The 23,938-nt window shown below is 37.1% G+C and overlaps 1 pseudogene; it reads right to left on the bottom strand.

The window, feature by feature from the left end:
- Positions 1 to 17,746: 17,746 nt before the first annotated feature.
- LOC118706251 lies at positions 17,747 to 17,890 on the bottom strand (annotated as a pseudogene).
- Between the last annotated feature and the right edge of the window lie 6,048 nt (positions 17,891 to 23,938).

Below are 23,938 nucleotides of genomic sequence, written 5' to 3'. Positions count from 1 at the left end.
ACCAAACTATTTGCCTGAAGTTCCACAGCCATTCTTTTAATGGTAAGATTCAAACTCAGTTTTCTGTTACAAACTCAGTTTTCTGTTACAACAAAACGTGTATTCTAGCAGTGAAGAATATTTCTAATCTAATTCCATGCTTCAGAGGATTGTAGACAGAATTCACTCAACAATACTGCATTTCCTGCTTAACTAGAATGATTTAGGAAGGCACTAGGAGCTTTCATGTAGAATCAAGGGACAGTGGTCCTTGTGTAGACTGTCCAAAGTCCAATGGTCTACTGCAGTGATTGGCAAACTCATTAGTCAACAGAGCCAAATATCAACAGTACAATGATTGAAATTTCTTTTGAGAGCCTAATTTCTTAAACTTAAACTTCTTCTAATGCCACTTCTTCAAAATAGACTTGCCCAGGCTGTGGTATTTTGTGAAAGAGCCACACTCAAGGGGCCAAAGAGCTCCAAGTAGCTCAAGAGACACAGTTTGCTAACCATGGGTCTACTGTTTGTCCTTCTCAACCCCCGCAAGGAGGCTCCATAAAGGTCTATTTTGCTGTATATTTATGACCACTTGGTCAAAAGCATTTGTAAAATATTCACCCTAACCTATTGGAAATCCTTTCCCATTTATCTTTCTTTAGGAATTAACCCAGCTTTGGCTGAGCTTAGAGTAAGGAATGAAGACAAAGACCACAGCAGCTGAGAATTTTAAATTTAAGTAGAATTGAGACAAACATTTTTAGGAAAATTAGAATTAAATTTTAGTTATTTTGGAAAATAAGCAACAAATCAACAATTAGGTTTCATTTTTATTATTTTTTTTTTTAATATTTATTGTTGAAAGTATTACATATGTTTTTCTTTTCCCTCCATTGACCTCTTCCTGTCTTCTCCCATCTCCTCCCTCATCCCCACACCCCAGACCCTCACTATCCCATTGTCTGTGTCCTCAGGTTATGCATATATGCATACAAGTTCATTGGTTGACTTCTTCCAACCCACCCTCCCCTGCCTTCTCTCTGGAGTTCAACAGTCTCCTCATGCTTCTATGTCTCTGGGTCTGGTTTTGCTCATCAGTTTATTTGGTTCATTAGATTCCATATATGAGTGAGATCATGTGATACTTATCTTTATCTGACAGGCTTATTTCACTTAGCATAATACTCTCCACAGGTTTCATTTTTAAAATTTCTTGCAGGCTATTGAAATGAATTCTTTTATAAATTATGAAGAGGTACCCTGAGTGATTTTTGGAACCGGATTCCTGGAAGCTCTGTGCACAGATGCTGCTGTTTGCTGTAGGCCATTAGCAGAATCTCCAGGCATACCTCAAAGGCCTGAGGATTGATACCCATTGAGAATCACTCTTGCCCCATTTTATTTTTATTTATTTTATTTATTTCTTCTCATTAGTGGTTTTAAAAAATAAAAAACCAAATTTAAGCTTTAGCCCAAGAATTGAATAACTTAAATTTATGCGTGTCTTCAGTCTTCCATAATGTCTTATTTGTCCAAGATTCGTTGATGAGGAATACAGAGCACATTATTCCTAAAAATAGGCAATGTGAGGAATAACCACCTGACCTTAGCCCTTTCTGCCTGCAAACCAGAGGGTGATAGAATAACTGTGGCAGGTGCACGCAAGTTCCATCATGAGAGAACTTGCCACACAGCCCAGGAATGTGGTCAGTAAACAGCCCTGAGCTGTCAGCTTTTTCATAATCTCTTCCAATTGCAGATAGCCACCTAGTTCAAGGCCACAAGCTTCCCTGAGGTAGCTGGCCTCTGGTGATTGACAGGTAGAAGTCACACAAAACAAGTTTGTTAGGCAATTTACTTGAAGTGAAAACCTGAATGTTGGGGCCCCAACTCCAATCAAGATGTACAGGGCACTGGTATCTTCAGGAGATCCTGATGTGCAGTGACAGTTCTGATGATCTATGGAGCTGGACCCATGACAGGTCAAGAAATAACCAGGATTCATACTTCAGCTAAAAGAAAATTGCCAAGAGAGACCAATCCCAAATTGTATCTAATCAAGGTGGAGTCTCGGCTTAATTTTGATTCTGCGAACCGCCTGGTGAGCCTGCTGCCTGGCACAGAGAATGAACAAGTAGAAAATGGGGCCCAAGGCAGTGTAGAGAGCAGAATAGTACCATCCCTAGACTCCTTTGTTGATAATGAGGAATTGCCAACCTTTACACACAGGGAGCAAGAACTTTATCACATGCACCATACTCACATATTCCACAAATGGTTGAAGGTTGGTTATATAAATTCATAAAAGACAACTAATTTTTAATAGAAAAATTATAGAAACACGAGCAAGCCAAAGTAATTCAGAATAAGGTAACAACATGAAGAAATGTAAAATCAGTTCCTGTATAATAACTAGAAGCAATTTTGGACCCAAAGGACTATCCTTTGTCCATCCAACAACCTGCTTCTTTCTTAACACCAATATTTGATAGCAAAGCTATTTGATCTCTGAAGAGTTAGGTACGCCCCCATCTTCCATAGAGAAGGAATAAGAAGCAATAGTCTGGATTGACTAAAAATTTATTTCTCTCCAGATAAGACAGAGCTTGAGGAAGGGAAGGCCTTTATCCTATTTCTTCTGTCTGGTCTCGAGTGGTAGGCACCGGAGCAGTGATTCTCAAGTTCTGGTCTATATTAGAATCATCTGAGGAACTTAGCAAACATATAAGAGGCCAGGGGTCTGTTCTTCAAGGAGCCTGAGCCTCTACTTTGTCAGCTTCCAGGTAATTCCAATGCACACGAAAGTCAACTATAGCTAGATTTGCAGGAGCCATCTTATGTCTGAAGGAAATTCATAGACATTGATACCCAGATGAGAAGCTGAACCAATCCCAGCAGTACTTACCTTCAGGCTTCTTGCTATGTAAAAAGAAAAAGAAAACTTACTAAAGTTATTGCAAGTGATTGTGGCCAAAAGCAGCCTCAACTGATACACAGCCAAAGCAAAAAACTGAATCACAACAACCAATTATAATATCCTCAATGCCCATAGAATCAAAATGCTCCAGTTTCCAGAAAAAAAAATTCAATTTACATCCTAAGGCCAAAGAAAAATTACTCCTCTAGGCCCACATAAAGGAGACACTGTTTTCTATGGTGAGAAATACCTTCAGCAATATTCCTGCAGTAGGAAAAGAGAGCATTTTGTATAATCTCTCCATGGTGTCTTAATGCAAAATACCAAATCATAGTCCAGTAAAAGTGATTTTTGGGAGTAAGATACAGATTGCAGGGGATCTGACTTAATCCAAGAATTAAATGTAAGCTATTGGAATGATGAGTTGTTGCATAATGTGGAAAGGTAAAAATAAAAAAGCAAATCTAAGAATGTATTTATTAGTATGAACTTCTCATAATTTAGTTTGACAATCTTTTCTGACTTCTGATACAAACATGAACTTATAATTTATACATAGGTACCTAGTACTTACCAAATAGTACACAATGTTCAATCTTCCTCAACTTTACCATTAAAGTATAAGTTACTTTCAAACTCACATGTTCCAGTTGCATTTTATTTTTGCTTTGCATCTTTGGATATCCTCTCAGGCTGCACACTCACTCACCCCAACAGCCTCTGAAAAGTGTTCGAACATCGCTGCTGCCTTTTAAGAAGAGCAGCAGTTGCCCTGGAAGATTGTGGTCGGAACTGCTCCTGGAAAGTGCATGGACATCATCCATGAGTGAGAAAGTGCTGGGCCCTGGAATGCAGGTGCAGGTGAGGGCCAATTGCCCCTTTGCTGACCCTGTACTATTCCCAAGGCTCAGAGCTGGGCCTGGTGGCTAGACCTCACTAAGTAGCAAAACTGTTGCCTTATAGTTTTGTGCTGTCTTGGCATGATTATAATTCACAACAAACTCACAGTTTGAGGCGAAACATGAGCAAATCCGGGGTGCATTTCCATAAAAATCATGAAAACAGCTAAGTTAATTATCTTCTCCCTCACCTCGGAGGAAGACTTACTCTGTCTTTTGTAAAATAATTGTTCCACTTATCTTGATGCCTTTCATCCTTTGGTCCTCTAAAACTTCACTCCATCAATCATCCCCGTGCCTTTACCTTTGAGCCTTCAGTTTCTTCTCTTCTGACTAGAAACATGTTTCGATATTCCCTGTCCTACAACAAATCCCTCCCTTGATCCTGTCTCTGCATTAAGCTACTGTCTAATCTTTTCCCTTTAAAGGGAACTTCTAAAAATAACAGGCTATGCTCAGAGACTGCACTTAAAACACCTTCCATCTCCCACTTTGGTTTTCTTTCCAGTGCCTTGGAAAGAGGATCTTCCCCTAACATTCTTTAATATCTTGGTTTTATTTATTTTATTTTTTAGATATTTTTTAGAGTGACTTCAATAAACTAATTATTCAATTGCTTTTTCACATTCTTACCTTCTTTAAACTGTCTGACATCACTGATGACTCTGCTTTTGAAATTTTCTTTACTCTTTTTTAAAAAAAATATATTTTATTGATTTTATACAGAGAGGAAGGGAGAGAGATAGAGAGCTAGAAACATCGATGAGAGAGAATCATCGACCAGCTGCCTCTTGCACACCCCCTACTGGGGATATGCCCACAACCAAGGTACATGCCCTTGACTGGAATCGAACCTGGGACCTTTCAGTCCCCAAGCCGACGCTCTATCCACTGAGCCAAACCGGTTTCGGCATGAAATTTTCTTTACTCTTGATGTCAGTGACAATAGTTTACTTTTCTGGTTCTTATTGTACCTTCTACTTGCTTGATAAATTTTAACCTTTTTCTTTTCAGGGTATCTTATTGCTCCCCTATCTTCTTGTACACACACAGACATGCAAGTACACATTCATACATACATGCACACAGAAGCTGTCCATGGCAGAATGATGTTATATCTGTTCTCGTCCTCAGTTGAACATGACAAGTCACCTAGTGGGGTGCTAACTGAGGCAAATTGAATGGAACAAGGTTATTGACCCCACTTTAGACTCTAGGCGAACCAAGTACCTCAATTCTATTCCTGGGTCCTTTTTCATCTCACTGTAGTGATCACATTAACCATAATTTCTACCTAAACAATGGACACAGACACCAGGGGGTGAGGGCATGAGTGGAGGGTTAAGGGGGGCAATAAGGAGATAAGAACACATATGTAATACCTTAATCAATAAAGGGGAAAAAAAGAAAGTTATGCTCCACTATATGGACTTGGGTACAAGCACAGGGAAATAAAAATATACCCTCATGGGGAAAGCCAAGATAAAAGACATAGAAGGAAAGATTCTCAAGTGTCCCACAAGAGCTCCATCCTCTGGCACATTTCTGAAGCCCAGTGGACATCATGTTTTCTGGTTCCATGATACACTTCGATATCCGTTCACACTTGGGTATGTCTGTCTGGTATTATCCTTTTTCTTTTTGTTCAGCAGGTTCCAATTGTGTCTCTATATTACTTGCAACAAGCAGAATCCAAATTAGTTTACCAAAAGACACCATTACATTTGGAAAAAGTATCTATATTTTCTATATGCATCTTTTGTAATTAAACATATTTGGAAGGCACTTCTTTTATTTTTGCTGAGACAGACATTTGTCAAGCATTTTACCAGCTACACCAATCTTTGAAGGTTAACTCCTTGAAGGGAGAGATGAGAAAGAAGAATTGAATTTTTCTAGGCCAGGTTCATCAATAAAACTGAGATATTTGCAGTTCTACTTCCCTGAAAGCACATCGTTTTTTCATGTTTATTATCTACCGTCATGAAATAAAGCTCCTGGCATGTCAAGAATGCTGAACGCACCGTGTTTCTTTTGACCTCTATTTCCAGCTCCTGAGTCAAAATGCTATCTGGATTTGGCAGCTCTCCAGCCAGGATGTGGGCCTCTTCACCGCAGGAGGCTCTGGGGTACTTGGACCTGTGACAGGCCTACTTGTGGCCAGAATATTGACCAATGAAAGAACCTGCAACCTCCAGAAACATCTCTCAGATGCTTTTCCTAGTGAGAATGCTTTAGTGAGGAAAAGGAAAAATAAAACCTCAGAGCTATTGCACCACTGTCCAATTATTTTGATCAAATGCCAAATCTAGAAGATACAGTCATAGAATAAAATAACATCACTCAAATGAGCAGTGACTAACATGGAACACTGGGTAGTAAAAATTAAATCAGAGCCAACTCCGTGGCATCACGTAGAGCTTGTATTTTATATAACTGGACTATTCTCAATTTCAGTGATGCTTTATTGCCAGGAATCAGGTGGTTTGGATGTAATATTGGTGTTTTATTTAGTGAGAGTATTTACTCTATGATAGCTAATGAGTGCTAAGTGTTTGAGAGGGATAAGGAATAGGAAAAAATTTTCATGGGTAATTTGAGTTAATGTTTTAAAAAATCACTGCAGCTATGGTTAGGCTGAACAGTAAATGGTTCTCTCAAATATTTGAGACCAATAACTTGCTAATTACTTTTATAGGTCCTTCTTGTTTTTCTAAGGGATCATTGTCATGTCCATACCAGGCTGTAGAGGCAGATCTGGCATATTCTTATTCGGCATTGATGATACTTACAATAAAAGTATGATGGAAAGATCTTTGGAATCAGATGAACTTTGCTGCAAATATCAGCTCAATTCCTTCCTTGCTTGGGCCATAAACAAATAACAATTTAAGACTAAGTGACTCATTACTGTTTTGACATTGACTTCATTTCTTCATTCTAACAGCTTTGGTCCTCATGTCAGAGGTATTCCTGTGTTGAGATGACCTGCAATTCCAACATGCTGGGTCAACAGACTCTCCAGGGTTCCCACTGAAGCATGATCAGGGCAAGAACAGGGAGGACAAACTAAAACAGCCCCAGGTGTATCTTTTCCTCCCCAAGAGCTTCAAGAATCCATGGAGAAATGCTTATGTAAGCTAGCATTCCCACTATCACCTTAACAGCTGAAAATAAATCCAGAAGTTCCAAAACAGAAGCTGAGAACCACTAAGGAAGGCCCACATTTGGAATTTTTTATTCTGAGGATGTGACTTTCCTGGCGTCTATTGGGCCCAGATCCATCCAGCTATTGCTCTTGGATTTCTTAGCAAAACCCATCGAAGGGACATATGTGCAAGGCATTTGCTACTCCACAAAAATATCGCAATATTTTATATAGCTTGGAAAGAGTAAACAAGCAGAATAAGCAACGCTTCAAAACTTTCTTTCCCCCAGTACTTCACTCTCTCCCATGCTCCACACCCTCCAACTGGCCAACACACTGAGCTAAGGAACCCCTCCCCTCAGTGCAGCACTCCTGTTGCTACCAGGTAGAGAAGCAAGAGTGTGAATATGTGGAAATAGAACTCAATTTTATTCTTCTCCTCCACTGCTATTACCTCCAATTACTCCACTGAAGAGTGGTCTTAAGTTTTCCCTGATGATTCCCCCACTGAACAGGTTGCATATTGGGGAATTGTTGCAGAACAGTTTCTGTGCCTAACATCGTAGGATTGAAGCCCAGCCCATTAGTTTGGAGTGGGTCAGTTTATAGTCTCCCCATGTTACAATCATCCACCTATATTCTACATAGAGGAGGTGCTAGCTGGAATAGGCCCTTCCTCAGCCTTGCCTCTTTGTCTTAAAGTTTTCATGCATCTTGAGAATAAATTTGAAGTTGGCAGCCAAGACATCATGAACTTAGAGCTTTCAATTCATTTCTTCTGCCCAAGGGGAAACACTATTGTAATTTGATATTTAAAATAGGCATGCAGTCAAATAAAGGGCAGGTGGAAATATTGATAATCAATTTCCTTTCAAGGTTGCCCCTCACCTTCAAATATGCTATCTCACTAATCTAAAAACCACACTGCAAATCAGGTATTGCATTTCCATTTTTATGTTTGAATAAGTCTAAGCTAAATGGTAAGATGCCTGAATTTAACTTAAAGCCATGTAAGTTGTAGAATTGACTCACAAATGCCCATGATTTCTGACCAAACACATGATCTCGCAAAAGCTAGATAAAGCAAAGAAGAGTTGGAAATATATCAAAGGGAAATAAACAGAGTTGTTTTATTGGTAATGTTCATTGGCTCTGGCAATAAGCAGAGCCATCCACGGACCAATGCCTCCATCATGATGTAATCTCTTTAGCTTAGAAGTGATTACTGTAGAAAATATAACAGAGAAAAGGGTACATTTTAACAATTCTTTATCATTCATACTTCTAGTGAAGGAGTTCTCAGTCCTTCAGGGAAGAAAACTTTTAATTTCTGCAACAGCAGGGCTGGGGAACATGTGGCTCATAGGCCATATAAGTCCCTAAAAATTATTTTATCTGGCCCTGCCAGGGTATTAAGGGTGAGTTAATTAAATGTTTGACCAAATATAGCAGGCTAATTCTTAAGTTGATAATTTTGTATGGCCCATGAATGATGTTATAAATATTCAAATGGCCCTTGGCAGAATAAAGTGTCCCCACCCCTATCCTGCAGCATTAAGAAACCTGGGGACACTTGGAACTTCTCTGCTGAAATTGTGTTCAGAGCCAACTTATCAATCATATAAGGATATTGCTTTATTGCACATATTCACATATTTTTAAACCCAGTTTGTTTATCTACTTTTTATTGGGTTTTATATAACTCATAGCTAGCTTCAAAAATAAAATTCAGTACTAAAGGATAAAGATTGGCTACTGCAGCAGACAGTCCAAAAATGTATATTAGATTCTGAAAAGAATTCCAAAAATATTCTGAGCAAAGACAGAAAAATTGGGTTAAGTCTGTGATTTCCAAGAAGCTTATTTTGAATGGTCTCAGACTCCTGTCAAAACAAAAGTTAGGCTATGCTTGCTATCATTTTCATTATCTTAAGAGCAGCATTTCCTACCTGTAATATAAAAAGCAAACAAACAAGCATTTCCCAGATTTATGAATTCAGAGAGAGCATGGGCATGAGCCTGTCTAAGTTACACAGGTACTTAGAGCATTGTTTTCCTAAGGTATCATCTTTTGTCAGCGTGAAACTGATATGAGATAAGAGGGTATATATATATATATTGAGGGGTTTTGAAAAAGCAGGAAGAGCACTGCCTAAAATATGAATGTTCAAGGGCAAATCTATCAGATTCTGTTAGAATCATCACCTATTGAGATCTAAAAAACACAATTTGACTCATCAATTGTAGCAGGCTTTGACCACAAATAAAAACTAGAGCTAGGATGTTTAGCTGAGTAGTTAGAACTTCAGCTGAAAAAAAAGAGGAAAAGATGGGAAGGTATATGTCCAAATATGGTATATGTTTGCAAAACTGCTCAGGGTGTTCAGGACAAAACATAGAGCAAGAGATTAATGCTTCTGTACCAGGACTAACTAAAAAGATAATAAGGAAAATACAGCTTTTTATCTGACAAGAGAACTTTGTAGAAACTGATAGGCAAACTAAGTATTTACCTCCTGAACTACTGATAATATGAACACGTGTGTTCAGAACTATAGAAACAAGTATGTATTGGGGGACAATTCTCAATAGGTCTCTCATGTTTCTGTTGAAAGTCACTACATAATTTTCCCCTGGACTATCTTTTCCAAGGGTCTTTTTTTCAGCAAATATCTTTGAAAAAATACAAAGACTGTCTTTTTCAAAGGCTGACAGCAGACTTTTTTCTTCTTCTTTCTGTCCAGGATAACAAAGAAAATGTATCTCTCTCTGGGGCAAAAGTTGAACATGTTTGCTGACAGCCCCTTTAAAAGAATGCATTTTCTCTAATCAGGTTCGTCACCAGGGACACAAAAACCACTGGATGTAAGGCATTGACCTGGGCTTCCCTGCATATGCCTTTGGACTGTGGGGGAAGAAGAATCAATGTGAATATAAGGTCTATAAGGCCTGCTATGCCATGAGTAATGAAGTTCTTTGTCTCATGCAAGAGTCTCCCACTTTTTTGCTAGCATCCACGAAACTGTTGTCAGCTACCTTTTAAGGTGTTAAGTAGGGTAACATTTCAAACCTTTCAGAGTTCTTGAGAGTCTCTAACTTCCAAAGAGAGAATCACATAGGATGTTTATATAATCTCCTTCAAAGCAACAACTTTTAGTGCCTTAGAAGACAAGGCAGGCATATCCTATATAATAAAAGGTTAATATGCAAATTATCCCCTTCGATTGACCAGGAGTTAGACTGCTCAATATGATGTGCACTGGTCACCAGGGGTGGCATAGAACAAAGGAAGGCCGAGGCAGGCAGCCAACAGCCAACAGCCAGGGGAAGGAAGGTCCTGATCGGCCCTGATCGCTGGCCTGGCCTAGGGACCCAACCCATGTATGTATTTCGTCCACCAGGCCTCTAGTATGTTCATAAGAAGACAGATGCAAGCATGAGAGAAAAACAAACTATCAAACTAGCACAGAATCAAAACCATATTTTAAGTGACTTACAAGTGAATATCATGGATGATAAATAGCTAGATAGATAAAAATAGATAACAGATGACAAAGAGAGACAGAGAAAGAATAGTGTGTATTGGGGAGTATATGTGTATGTATGTACTTTCATGGATGTTATGGATAATGAGCATTAATATACAAGTTAACATATGCATACAAGAATAGAATTTGTGCTTCAGATTTTGTAGTTCAAAATTTGTATTTTAAAAAGTGTTCCTCAGGCAAAATTTCAAGCCCTCGCTCAACAAGATGAGTTGAAAATAAAGTTGGTTTTCTTTTTATTTTTCTCTATCTTTGCTGAACCTTCAGGAGAAATGATGCTGTATGAAAATTAGGTCTAAAATTGGCTCATTCATTTCAATTTTATTGCTTGCTCCCTAAAAGAAAAATGGAGGAGCAATAAATGATCTCTCGCCTCAGCATTATCAATTTATATTCACTGTGCTTTATATCTTCCATTCAGACATTGCTGTGTCCAGACCTTCCTTTTAATTTAGTTCCAACATATTTTTAGCATTTTATCTTATGGTTGGTCTTAAAAACTTCTAGAGCATTTCACAGCTGTCTGAGGTTACATTTCATGAAGATCTTGATCCCTTAGCTTATTTTTTACACACAGCACCTAAGTGCAATGAAAACTTTAGCTTCAGAGACCTCAGATAGCCTTAGCATATTTCACTTGGACATTATTTTTTCAGGAAATTTGGTATATCAGCACTAATCTGGGTAAGAAAAATTAATTGAGGCTAAATATAGGTTTATTTAATTTCTAAAAGACATATTAGCAGCATGCACTAAGAAAACCCATTTTAATGCCCCCTAAACCATTGACTGCGTGAAAGAGACTTCACTTCATTGGAGAATCCACATGAGGTCAGAGCTTCAGAGGCAAGCTTCTCAACATTTATGCTACACCCACACCCCCAAAAGCTTATGATTCTGGATTTATGACACAACTCCTTACACTAATTTTCTTTTATTTAAAGAAATGTTTTTATTGATTTCAGAGAGTGAAGAAGGGGGAAGGAAATATAAAGAGAAACAGTGATGTGAAAGTGAAACATTGATCAGCTGCCTCTTACATGCCTTCTACAAGGGATGGAGCCCACCGGTAATCAAACCCATGATCTTTTGGTTCATCGGTCTATGCTCAACCACTGAACCACACTGGCTGGGAAGACTTACTTTATTCATTTTCTTTCTATTAATACAAAGACTAGAAACTAGTAAGAGGATGGGGATTTGTTTTTTCTCCAGGCAGTCAGGACTTATCAAGAACTTCCTGTTTCACTCTTCATGCTTTAGGAACACCTAACTATTTACATTTGATGTTTTGTCCTTACCTTTCTTACCACAATATGCCTGTATAATATAGATTTAATTTTGAAGTAAAAAAAAAACAACTTGCCTCCCTTTCAAATAGATGCTTAATCTCATTCCTAACCTGAAACCCCTCTGAAAAAGGTCTCTCTCACTTTTGGCCTCAATACTTTGCATGTAACTTTGGGTTTAGTTCCATTTTCGAGAAAAAAATACGTATTTCTTTAAAAGTGATGGAAAGAACTATTTTGCTAAGTTGCTCAATAAGAAAGGAAGTAAAAATAAAAATTGGGCACAACAAAAGTCTTCTAATGGAAGGATTTATTACCCCTCCTGGTCCAGACTCTCCCAGGAGTTCGTTAATCATTTATCCTTCGTTAGTCATTTATACTTCCCAGAGTTGTCAGATTTGGAAGCAAAATAAAACCACAGTGTCTTTTCTAGACATTATTAAGGTCTAACCAAGTGTCATGAAATCTTATTGCCACTCTGAAGGCTACCAGTTCTTCTTATACCCTTTCTTTGCTCCAATCATTTTCTCTTTTACCTCAGAATCTCTTTACCTAAGTTCTCTGGATTTATTTCTGTTCTCAGCACATTTGTGGAGCAGTTACACCCAAAATTTCATTTTTCCTAAAAGCTAGAACCTAACTGATGCAGTTGCCAACTTTATCACCTTCCTGAGCTTATCTTTGATGATGTGTCCTTAAGGTTTGTGAACTTCCTGGGGTCTGTCATTACAAGTTTATGGACTATTTTTTAAACACATATTACAGCATGTTTTGCCAAAACCGGTTTGGCTCAGTGGATAGAACGTCGGCCTGCAGACTGAAAGGTCTCAGGTTTGATTCTGGTCTAGGGCATGTACACTTGTTGCGGACACATCCCCAGTAGGGGGTGTGCAGGAGGCAGCTGGTCGATGTTTCTCTCATCGATATTTCTAGCTCTCTATCCCTATCCTTTCCTTTCTGAAAAAAAAATCAATAAAATTATATATATTTTAAAAAAACAAAACATGTTTTGATATCTTCTAACTCTTCACCACCAAAATGTTTTCTTTATAGTCATTCAGCAAATATATAGATTGTCTTCCATGGGTCAGATTAAGTTCTAGGCACCAGGAATCTGGAGATTCATTAACTATAGTTCCTGCTTTCTTTTGAGTTTACCATCTTTCTGAAATATTAACAGGTGTTTTCTGTTACTGACACTTGAGCTCTGAAATGGCAAACCCACTCATCTATTTGAATCCCTTTTCTATAGTGTATCTTTTACTGGATAATATACATAAATAAAATATAACATTTTTAATAGCTAAAACTTTTTAAATGTCTATGTAGAAAGACACAGGCTTTTAACACGGATTTTATACTCTAAGCTATTTAAGGAAGAATTATCCTAACATGGACAGGAAAGAGTTCAGGACCAACGTTAAGAATAGCTCAGCTCTGTCGCAAAACACTACACAGATTCAGAAAAGCCACTTAACCTTTTGGATTTCAGACTCTTTATCTGTTAAATGATGGGTGGGAGTAAATGTTCTCTTAACTCTCAGATCTAAAATTCAATTATTCTAAATGTAATAGTATTTCAGGTATGAAATACTGTTCTAAACACATTTCTCATGGAAATTCAGTGAAATGGAGAAATTCAGCCAGCATAGTCGAATTCGCAGGATTAAAAAGGACAGAAATTGTGCTGAAATTCCCTGCCACTAGTAATCAAGGGGGATAGCCAGGCCTGTCCATGGATGTGGGAAATATTCAGCTCTCAGTCTGCTTCCTATGTCAGCTCCTCTCTTGGCAAGGTCAGGCTCAGTGCCAGCATCTGTTATGGGTCCACTATGGCTATTCTTCTGTATCTGCTGATGGTCTCTCCAAATTTATAAGCAAAATTAGGTTAAAAAAAACAACAACCAACTATTGTCATTGGAGATGCATGAATATCAGGACTGGTAATCAGAGCAAGACAGAGAGGAATCCATATAATACATGTGTACATGTGATGAAAATGGATCCTTCCTGTACCTTTTGGGGAACTGCCATTCCCAATGGTATAGTCTGCAGAGAACCAGAAAATGAAATGTGGATTAGAAAATCATATTTGCAATTGAAATGTTGATGACTCTAACATTGCCTTCTCAAGGGCAGCAAAATAGGGTAAAGTGCAGACACTTTCTTCACGCAATTATAAACTTATATGAACTTAGAGACAAAACATTAGTACATAAGATTTATTACGAGCAAGATGTCTTGAAGATGAATTCCCACTACTTACTTAACGAGTAATTGAAACACATTTTAGATATTGGTTCTGATTTAAATTTTTAATTTTTTCTCTTTAAATAATCATTTTTCTCTCTGCTGTGGTTTTGTTAGAGATGTATTTTTAAGACAAGCTCTTCTTGGTCTTTGCTACTATGTCTGCATGCCATGGAGCTGGTGTTTGGCTTATTCCTTAACTTTATAATAGATAATGCCATAATGTTGTTATGAGTCTTAGTGTCTAATGACTTAAAGGACATAAAGTCAGTGAAAGATCTTTTTATTTTATTTTCATTGACAATATGAGGGTTTCTAAGTAAATAAATTTACTTTCATTGAACCTTAGCCAAACATAAAATTATCTAGCAAATTATCCATAAACACGAACAAATTATTATACAACAATGCCAAAGAGCAATTACACTCATTTTCTACATTTTCAAGGTAGTATTTAGAAGCATACACTATTCATTATTGGAGGAATACAATTTAACCCATAGTGTTTCAAAACCTATACAACCAGATTTCCAATGGCTTTATTATAAATGTATACAGCAGGTCCTTGGATGACAGTTTCATTTAAGGTTGTTTCATTATAATATTGATGAGATTCCTATTTCCCCGAAAATAAGACAGTGTCTTATATTATTTTTTTCTCCCAAAGTTGCGCTAGGTCTTATTTTCAGGGGATGTCTTATCTTTCCATGCGCTAGGTCTTATTTTTGGAGGATGTCTTATTTTCGGGGAAACACGGGTAAGATCTCTTGTTTATATCAACCATTCTTTGGTAGGGTTGGATTTGTTATAGAAGTGAGGCAAAAATAGGTTTACAGTTTGTTTGTATGGCAAATATCAATAATACAATAATTAATAAATAATATTACAATAATAAAGTATGTTTTGCATACTCACAACTGTTAACCTACTTTTGCCTCACACTGAAGACCATTCTGCTTAAAGTTGCAGAACCTATCGACATTAAGTGAGGACTTACTATATATGAACATACCTTGTATTTAATGTATATTCTATCACAATCTATTATTATTTCAACTGTCAGGGTCAGCTCACAATTCTTTAAAATGACTAAAAATGTATAGACTGTATACATATTGAATAACAACTATTTTATTTGATTTAATTTTCTATTTTAGTGTCCTAATTTAAAAAATAGTATCAGGCCATGGTAATTTTGTGTATAGAAACAAAATGTGCCATAATAAAGTGTTCTAAAAAGTTAATAAATATTTATGAGAGTGTGGGTTAAGTAGATGTGCAGGCTTCCAAATTTTATGTGCTGTGCAAAATAATCACAATTTTACTTTAAAGTCACTAAAAGTTATCATAAAATTTTATTGTCTGTGATTTTTTTTTCAAAGCTGTCTTTTCCTACTCCAAATCTCACCTTCTCATAAATGATCTACTGGAAATTGCTATGTGATCACATAGCTCATCTTATGGTTTGAGGGCATAGTATTAACAAATTAGCTGTAACAAAATTTGGCACCTTGGAATTATATTTATTCTCCTGGAGCTTGCTGAGTCAGAGCCTGTCAAGGGATAAAGATCAATTCAGGAGACATAAACTAAATTGTTATTTTCAGGTTAAAGAAGAAACATTTATGAATATGCAATGTATACTTGAAGGCAATGACTTCTGAGACATACAATTTTTATTCCCATCAATCTCCTAGGTTGAAATGGGAATATAATAATTGGCAAGGATCTCTCTTCTGTAAGTCAATCAAAATGAGAACTCACTAGGAACTTCCGGATTGATTATCTGATAGTGATGACAGGGTAGGTATCAAAGCAGAGAGCATATCTGTGGCATCAAGTATATTATTGAATTAGCAAAGCAGGCAGAATCTACCTGGGAGTAGTCTATATCTATTTTTCTCCATTACAAAGGAAGATAACTGGGAGAGGGGGTGGCAAATATTTGGCTAGATGGTCTTCACTGAAGAATATCCTTTCTTTTACTAACCTTTATATTCCGGTGACCTCAAAAATGCACTGTCCTTTCTTCCCCTCACAGCAAGTTTGGTGAATTTAAGATTTTTTAATTTGGTTATATGTGCCAAACAAGACAATCAATTAATTAAAAAACACAAACAAAAAATGTAAATTTATCATATCATTGGATTTAAAAAATAATTTTATGAAATGAAGAATCCAGGCGCCCAATGTTAATCTAAATTATGTATAAAGTACATATAGTATCCAGGTGGAGAAATTGAGAAATAATAGTATTATTAGTAAACTTTAAAAAATGGAATTATTAATATAATGAATTAAATAAAACATTAGATAAGAAGAAACTGCAATGGCACTTTGCATATATCAACCAAAAGCAGACATGTAAGGGTTATAATAATCTATATTTCTTAGTATTTTTAACTAATGGTTTTGGGGATTACATGCTAAATTTTATACAATAAAATATGTTAATAATATCACATAAATTAATCCTTATAATTTTATGTTTCCACTCACCACAATATTTTAGTGACTTTTCCTGAGTACCTAACTTCAAACAATTTGTCTTATGTCAGTAATATATCTCAATTAAGATTTCTATTGAAAGATAATCAATCATATAAATTACAGAAGTTCACTAAGGATATCCTATATAATAAAATGCTAATATGCAAATCAACTGAATGGCAGAATAACCAGACCAGTTGCTATGATGCGCAATGATCACCAGGGGGCAGATAGTCAATGTAGAAGCTTCCTCCTGGTGGTCAGTGCACTGATCAGCCAGAAGCGGTGGCAAGATCCTCTCCTGCTTCTGTGGTAGTGCTAAGGACATCCCCTGAGGGCTCTTGGACTGTGAGAGAGTGCAGACTGGGCTGAGGGATCTCCACACCCCCAACCGAGGACACAAATTTTGTTCACTGGACCTCTAGTCTTTATATAAAGTATTAGAAGCCTAGTACACAATTAGTGCATGGGTAGGGTCCCTAGTGGTTGTTAACTGCCAGCCGGGGCCTCCCTTTGCATAGTTAGCTGGCCAGCCCTGCCCCCTGATTGAACTCCAGGTTGAGGGGACAATTTGCATATTTGGCTTTTATTATCGATATATAGGATATATAATAATATGAACAATATAAATTCAAGCATAATGATGAAATGATATGTTTTAAAACAATTTCATTTTATCTATTCTTTTTTTGCTTAAAACTTTGAGACATATAAGCATTACATTTTTGTTCCTATTTCTTAGCAATCACACATGATGTGTACATTTTCCAATATGATTTCTTCACAAATATGGCTTTACCTAAGTTCTTCTCCAATAGAATAATGTGCAACAAGGGAAATAGGAAGTCAAGTAGGAATTGACTTCCACTTCACTTTCAAAGCAGATATCTTCATTTAAGATATAACATAATTTTGTCCTTTGCTGAAGCAAAGCATGATTCAGACTCATCTTTGGGATCAACATTTGCTCTTATTATCAGGATGTGAATGATAGAGAATTCTCAGTTCTGAAAAAATTTGTGAACTTGATTATCATGCCTTTTTTTTTTTGCAGAAAAGTAAGATGTGGGTTTGTTGTTATTTTATTTATAGGATATTTATCATTATAAATAAAAGAGACTTCCAATTACAGCCAATTGGGATAAATTAAACTATAAATCTTGAATTTGTATACCAAAGGGCACTGTGGTTTTGTTGTTGTTGTTGTTGTTGTTGTTGTTGTTGTTTTATGTGCCTCAGGCATAAAACAGTTCTGGCCACCAACACAGCATCAAGCTAGGATGAACTAAGGACTGTACATCTGCTTTGCCCCTGATTGATATAAGAGCAACACCACCAATCAGGTGTCTCCCTGCCCATTGCCAGATGTTAAAGGACACTGTTTTTTTTTAATAAAGCCTTGCACTTAAGAGATTTTCAACCCAGTTGTAGGTTGATGTCTACAGATGTGATTCTCTTTTAAGTGAGTTTATGTTCAAAATGTTGAGAGAGAGAAATTTCAAATACATGGATTCCCAGTCAGTGGAGAAATTGCTCTGAGTGAGAGAGAGGTATCCAAAACAAACAAACAAAGGAAGAGTTGAAAATCACTAAAAGGACAGAACTTCTTGGGTTTTTAAGTCAAATATCCAATAGGTCTGGTCAGCTGGGCACACAGACATTCATTTTTCTATAGGACTGACCAGGTGCTAAAGCCCTCAATGGTTGACATGTTCATTTCACTGTAATATAGTGATTTCTCCATGGACACCTCTCCAATTGGACAATAAAAGTCAGTGGAAAATAGAATTTTTCTTTTTAAAAATCATTGCTTGCATCTATTTTGCAATTCAAGTGATATTGAAATGAATACCTGTATCTAGGTTTACCACCAGGCCTCAGCTGATGCAGGACAAAGTGTGTTCCCACAGTATTGCTTCCTTAGAAACTGCTTCGTTGAGATAAACTTGGGACTGTGATATCTGCTTGTTGTGTTTACACCTGATCTGTAGAGCTACATGTGGGCTATGGGACGGAAAGCTGGCAAACCTTGGACTTATGGACTAGAACAACATAAAAGGTATGTGGAGGGGACAAGAACAGTGGAAGGGGTAAATAGGGGAGGGGGGAAGGGGACACCTGTAATACTTTCAACAATAAAGATAAATTAAAAAACAAAAATATGTGGGCAACTAGGCTCCTGTAGGAATCAGCAGCATATGCCTCGAGTGGGGAGAAGGCGAAGGGAGCTGTGTACTTGAGTAGCTGCTGGGTCCCCACATATGATGCCATTCTTGCGGGAGTGCCTGACCCATATTCTTCTATAAAGCTAACAAATGTAACCTAAAGCTTATGTGCACCTTGTGAGTGAGTCTAATTGTCAATTTGGACCTTTCCATGACTATGCCTGTGCAGAATCATACTAGGCTTTTCTTCTCATTTTCATCACCCCTTCCACTATGCTCCCCAATCCTGCAGATGTGGGGAATATCAGCACATAACACAAAATGGAACACAGCTTGATGAATATTTATTGAGTGCCTGCTATGTGGAAGGAAGAATGGTATTTTCAGCAAGAACTCTAGAGAAAGCTATTTCTCTGTATAAAAAATGCCCACACAGCTGCATTCTCCCAGATACACACCCAGCTTATATGTCATCTCTCTGCACTCAGGCTCGGCGATGTGTGGGAGAAAGTCATTCATTGCTACAGGCTGCAATAGTCACTGAGAAAATTTATTGCAGAAAATTAGCCGACAGCATTTCAGCAGGAGGTCCAGAAATTATCTATCAAAGATTCAGAGACCTAAGGCAACATTGCACCTCATTTATTCAAATGCTCAGGGAAAACAAAATTATGATAAAGCACCTAACAACCTGTGCCCTATGCGTTTTAACAAGCTTCCTGCTAATTGACTGGGTCCAGTTCACACTCCAAAAAGAAGTACTAGGTTGCTATTGATTTTAGCTGACATTTCATATTAAGAGCATATAGTTTATTTTTATTTATTTTTTGTGAAATTAAAATCCAATCCTGTAACTCCTAAAGGAGGAACTGGAGGTATGATTTGGCTCTATTCTGTGGTCTTTGAAAACTAGCAACAAATTAGCCATCCCATTACCAACACTGTGAATAAATGACCAGTTAAACATTTGTTCAGCATGAATGTCGATACTACATCACTTAAGCAAACCACTCAAACTTGGCATGCAGAGGATGCCATACAAATAAGAACACAAATTCCCAAAGGTGTTCTTCAAGCTTAGTCACTTTCAATTAACTCCCCATCTATCCCTTAACACTTCATGGTGGATCTGAAATACGTATTAGGAGCTGTGACAGCCACATTAGTAAAGGGTTTGCAAAGTCTTCCGACTTGGGATCTGTTGTAATGCGCTGGCACAGACTTTAATCTGGATGACATTGAGTACATCAACATAAGTAATCAAAAACCGTTGGCTTTCTGGGATATTTATTGAAGGTCCATTGTTACCCACTGTGCTAGGCAATGTGCCAACAATGATAAATAAGAGACAGACTTAACCTCCAGGAGTTCAGGTGTACTGGAGGAAGACAGGTAGCTAAAGAGCTAACATCAATAAAATGTGGTGAGGGAAACAAAAACGGTGTCCATCAGCTGTTTGGGAGTTCCTATGGTGAGCCAGTTAGGTCGGACCAGGTTTCCCAATGAGGTGACTGAAGGGGAGTGTCCAGAACTGCAGTGTATGAAATAGGACATGAATCTGGAGGTCATCTTATTCTGTCCCACACGTTTCAATAGGGATGAGTGCGAAGCCTGTGATAAGGGATGTGCACTTTCTTAAGCTAGAGAACAGGGGCAGAATTACACTAGAGCTTGAAAATCAAAGTACTCTTACCCAGAAGCCATGCTATCTAGAAAGCTCCCTGTGGACTGAGGACAAGAAGCTGAGAAACACTGACGTCGGTATTGGTTTGATGGATGATGGTGGAGTCAAAGGTGAAAACGTGTCTTATCAGAAGATATTTCTAAGTGAAAGCTTATTGAGATCCTACTACATACAAGGTAGAGAACTAAGATTAGAATTCAAATATGTGGTGAAATCTATTCTGTTCAAGGATAGAGAGAGGAAAATATTGCCTTCTTTTTCAAGGAAAGTTAGTGTGGGAGAGAACATGAGAAATCAGACAAAGGGAAAGGAAGGTAGGATAGGAAAAATTAATCAGGTCCTTATGTACAAAAGGGGAAGTCAGAGAGTAGACCATATGAAATGGCATCCAAACCCCACAATAGAGAATGTGCACTCCAGCCCTGTGTTACTGTGTGAGGCAGGCCTAGTGACAGCCACTGTAAAACTCAACACATGTAAACAGCTGAGCCCCAAAGGAGAGAAATGTTCACGTCCTCCACTCAGTCAAGGCCTATGGACTTTCAATTATTTTTTTTTTTTTGTCATCAGTTACCTTTGCTTATTTTAAACTCACTTCTTATTGAAGAGTTTCCATCCTGTTTATCATTTATTCTAATAAAATTTTGCTTAGCTTCTTGCAAAAAGGCAAACACTTTAACATCGTGAAACACATCACATTTTTCTTGTAAATGTTTTGTAATAAATGAGAAATTGTACAGCAGCTAGTTCAATATTACCCATGCTGGATGAATCCTCTGAGCAATTACCCTGTTTCCATGGCAACAGCATGTGTGTCCATCCTTCAGTGAGCTCTGGGAAGCCACCAAACTGGGTCTGCTCAGGAGAGCTAAGGAAAACTTAGTGAATCAGGGGAGGAGGGAGTGTAAGGGGATTGTAAATTTGATACTAACTGGTTAACAAATGAGCTGCTATATATATTGTTTATTAAATGGTACATTTGAGCAACTCCAAATAATCCACAAGGGAAGAACTGCAATGTTGGAAAACAGAAGCAAAAAGCAAAATGTGCAAATGAAAGAAGGCAGAAAACGATAACTAGACATTTGAGTACCCTTGCCCACCTTAGGAGAAGGCCCCGAAGAATTTCAGGTCCTTGAGTGAAGAATGAAGGGAAACTAATCTCCAGGAGACATTTGCCTCCTGACTTCTGCCTGGACCCCACACTCCATCGAGTCTCCCAGGACCAGAGCCTTCACCTTTTATTATTTAAGCAAATCCTGAAAAAAAAAGAGGTCAACTCTTTTTCGTGCCTTTGACATTCACGAGAAACTATACTATTATTTTGGGTGTTATACTCCAAAGAACTGCAAAACATATGAAAAATTGTGTCACAGACACCAAGCTATAAAGCAAATACAAAAGCAGAGGAAGCTCCTAGGGAAGAGTCAGGTGTGCTGCATATATCTTTATGGAGGGGTTTTAAAGAGAGATTTAAAGTTGGAAATTAGAGATCTCCTCAGGGAAAAATGGACATTATAATGATGTTGTTCCCATTGTCACAGTTGATTACAGACTCTCGGGGGAGCTGGTTCCTAGGCAGTTTTAGAAGTGAGATGTGATTGAGAAGCATTTTCTTGCTGGTGATCATGAGGGTGGCTCTAAAATGGGAGATTGAAAGAGAATGTGGAAAAGGTGCCAGGAGGATCCCAGTAGTAATTATAATATAACCTGATAGGCCACCATTTGATTAATCTGATATGTAATTACATCTAATTACAGGCATCTTTTGGAACTTGGGCCACTGGGTTGAAGATAAGTTTAAATACCTTGGAGAAATACCTTATATCATATAATAAAAGACTTCCTTCTATTTAGAGCAGTGTTCTCAACCTTTCTAATGCCACAACCCTTTCATACAGTTCCTCATGTTGTGGTGACCCCCAACGATAAAATTATTTTTGTTGCTACTTCATAACTAATTTTGCTACTGTTAATGAATTGTAATGTAAATATCTGTGTTTTCCGATGGTCTTAGGTTCTACAGCAGCTGTTCTCAACCACCCACAGGTTGAGAACCACTAGCAGGGTCACCTAAAACCATCAGAAAACACCAATATTTACATTATAATTCATAACAGTAGCAAAATTACAGTTATGAAGTAGCAACAAAAATAATTTTATGGTTTGGGGTCATCACAACATGAGGAACTCTATGAAAGGGCTGCAGCATTAGAAAGGATGAGAACCACTGATTTAGAGGGATCAACCTATTAATGCAGAATCTAAATCAAATGATTTTACAATTGTAAATTTTGTTTGTTGAAAGGAAAATCTAGGCAATTAGGGATAATGAGCCCATGAAGTGAAATATAAAAATATTAATGGGAATATACCATTTTGTAAAATATTCTACTTAAAATTTTTATTATTGTCTTATTTATTTTTATTAAATTTGTTGGAATGACATTAGTTAATAAAATTATATAGGTTTCAGGTATACAATTCTACAGTATATAATTTATATGTTACTTTGTGTGTTTACCATCAATTACTTTGCTTTTAGAGTGCTTACCTTTAAAAATGCTTAAAGAAAACATATATAAGGATAGAAAAAGCAGTTTAGAAAGTGAAAAGACAGACATGCTTTAAAAATTATCTTAAAACTGGATTTGAAATAGCAACCATAATATGACTCACAAATTCTGCTGATCTCTTTTCCACATATGGTCTTGGGAACAAATTATTTGTATTTCATAGGTTATATAATTGCATTGCCCCATAAAAATTCCTAAAGACTCTTAGAAAAAGTCCCTATGAAAGTAATATTCAAAGAAAATGTTTAGAAAATAATATTTTTCTATTGTTTATAAAGATACATATCTCATTATATTGTATTTGACAACTGAAAACATTATTGCTTAATTTGATGTACAATATAGAAGAAACACATATATTTAGATAACCAATGTTAATTTAAATCCCATAATAGTTAATATAGAAAAATACAATGTAAGAGATATATGTCTAAATTTACTATATTAAAATCACTGGCAGATGTAGTTGGATCAAACACCATAACAATATTTAATCTTCTAAGATTAAGGTACTCATTACAAATATTTTACCCATATATAACCTGAAACAATAATAAACACTAAATATACATTGGATTAATTAATTAATAGGAAATCCAAATAATCAGTTTGTTTTAATTCACCACTGAGTTCACCACGTAGTTTGGGATTGTAGACATAACCACAGGTGTCTCTAAATTATCCATCTCTGCATGCATGATGAATTGGCATTCTCTCCTCTATGCCCCAAGCTCCTTCTATAGGTTTCCTTAATTTTCCATGGTCATGGACTCTATTTTCCTTTTGTTACTTGCAGCCTCCATAATTTTGCCAGTCAAGATTTATTTCGCTTTGCTGGATTATAATTACACAAATGCAACAGACCAGCTGAAATTACCTCTGTGCCCAATGCCACTGTTTGGACAAGGGTCTTTACCCTAATCTACTGGGAGAAGTAGGATATGCACTCATAAAGACCAAACCCAAAATAAATTATTTGATAAAGGAAAATAG

This window comes from Pipistrellus kuhlii, unplaced genomic scaffold, assembly GCF_014108245.1.
Source record: "Pipistrellus kuhlii isolate mPipKuh1 unplaced genomic scaffold, mPipKuh1.p scaffold_m20_p_5, whole genome shotgun sequence".
In the NCBI taxonomy this organism is placed as follows: domain Eukaryota; kingdom Metazoa; phylum Chordata; class Mammalia; order Chiroptera; family Vespertilionidae; genus Pipistrellus; species Pipistrellus kuhlii.
The sequence above is the reverse complement of the archived record's forward strand: the minus strand, read 5'-3'. Positions and strand labels throughout refer to the sequence as shown.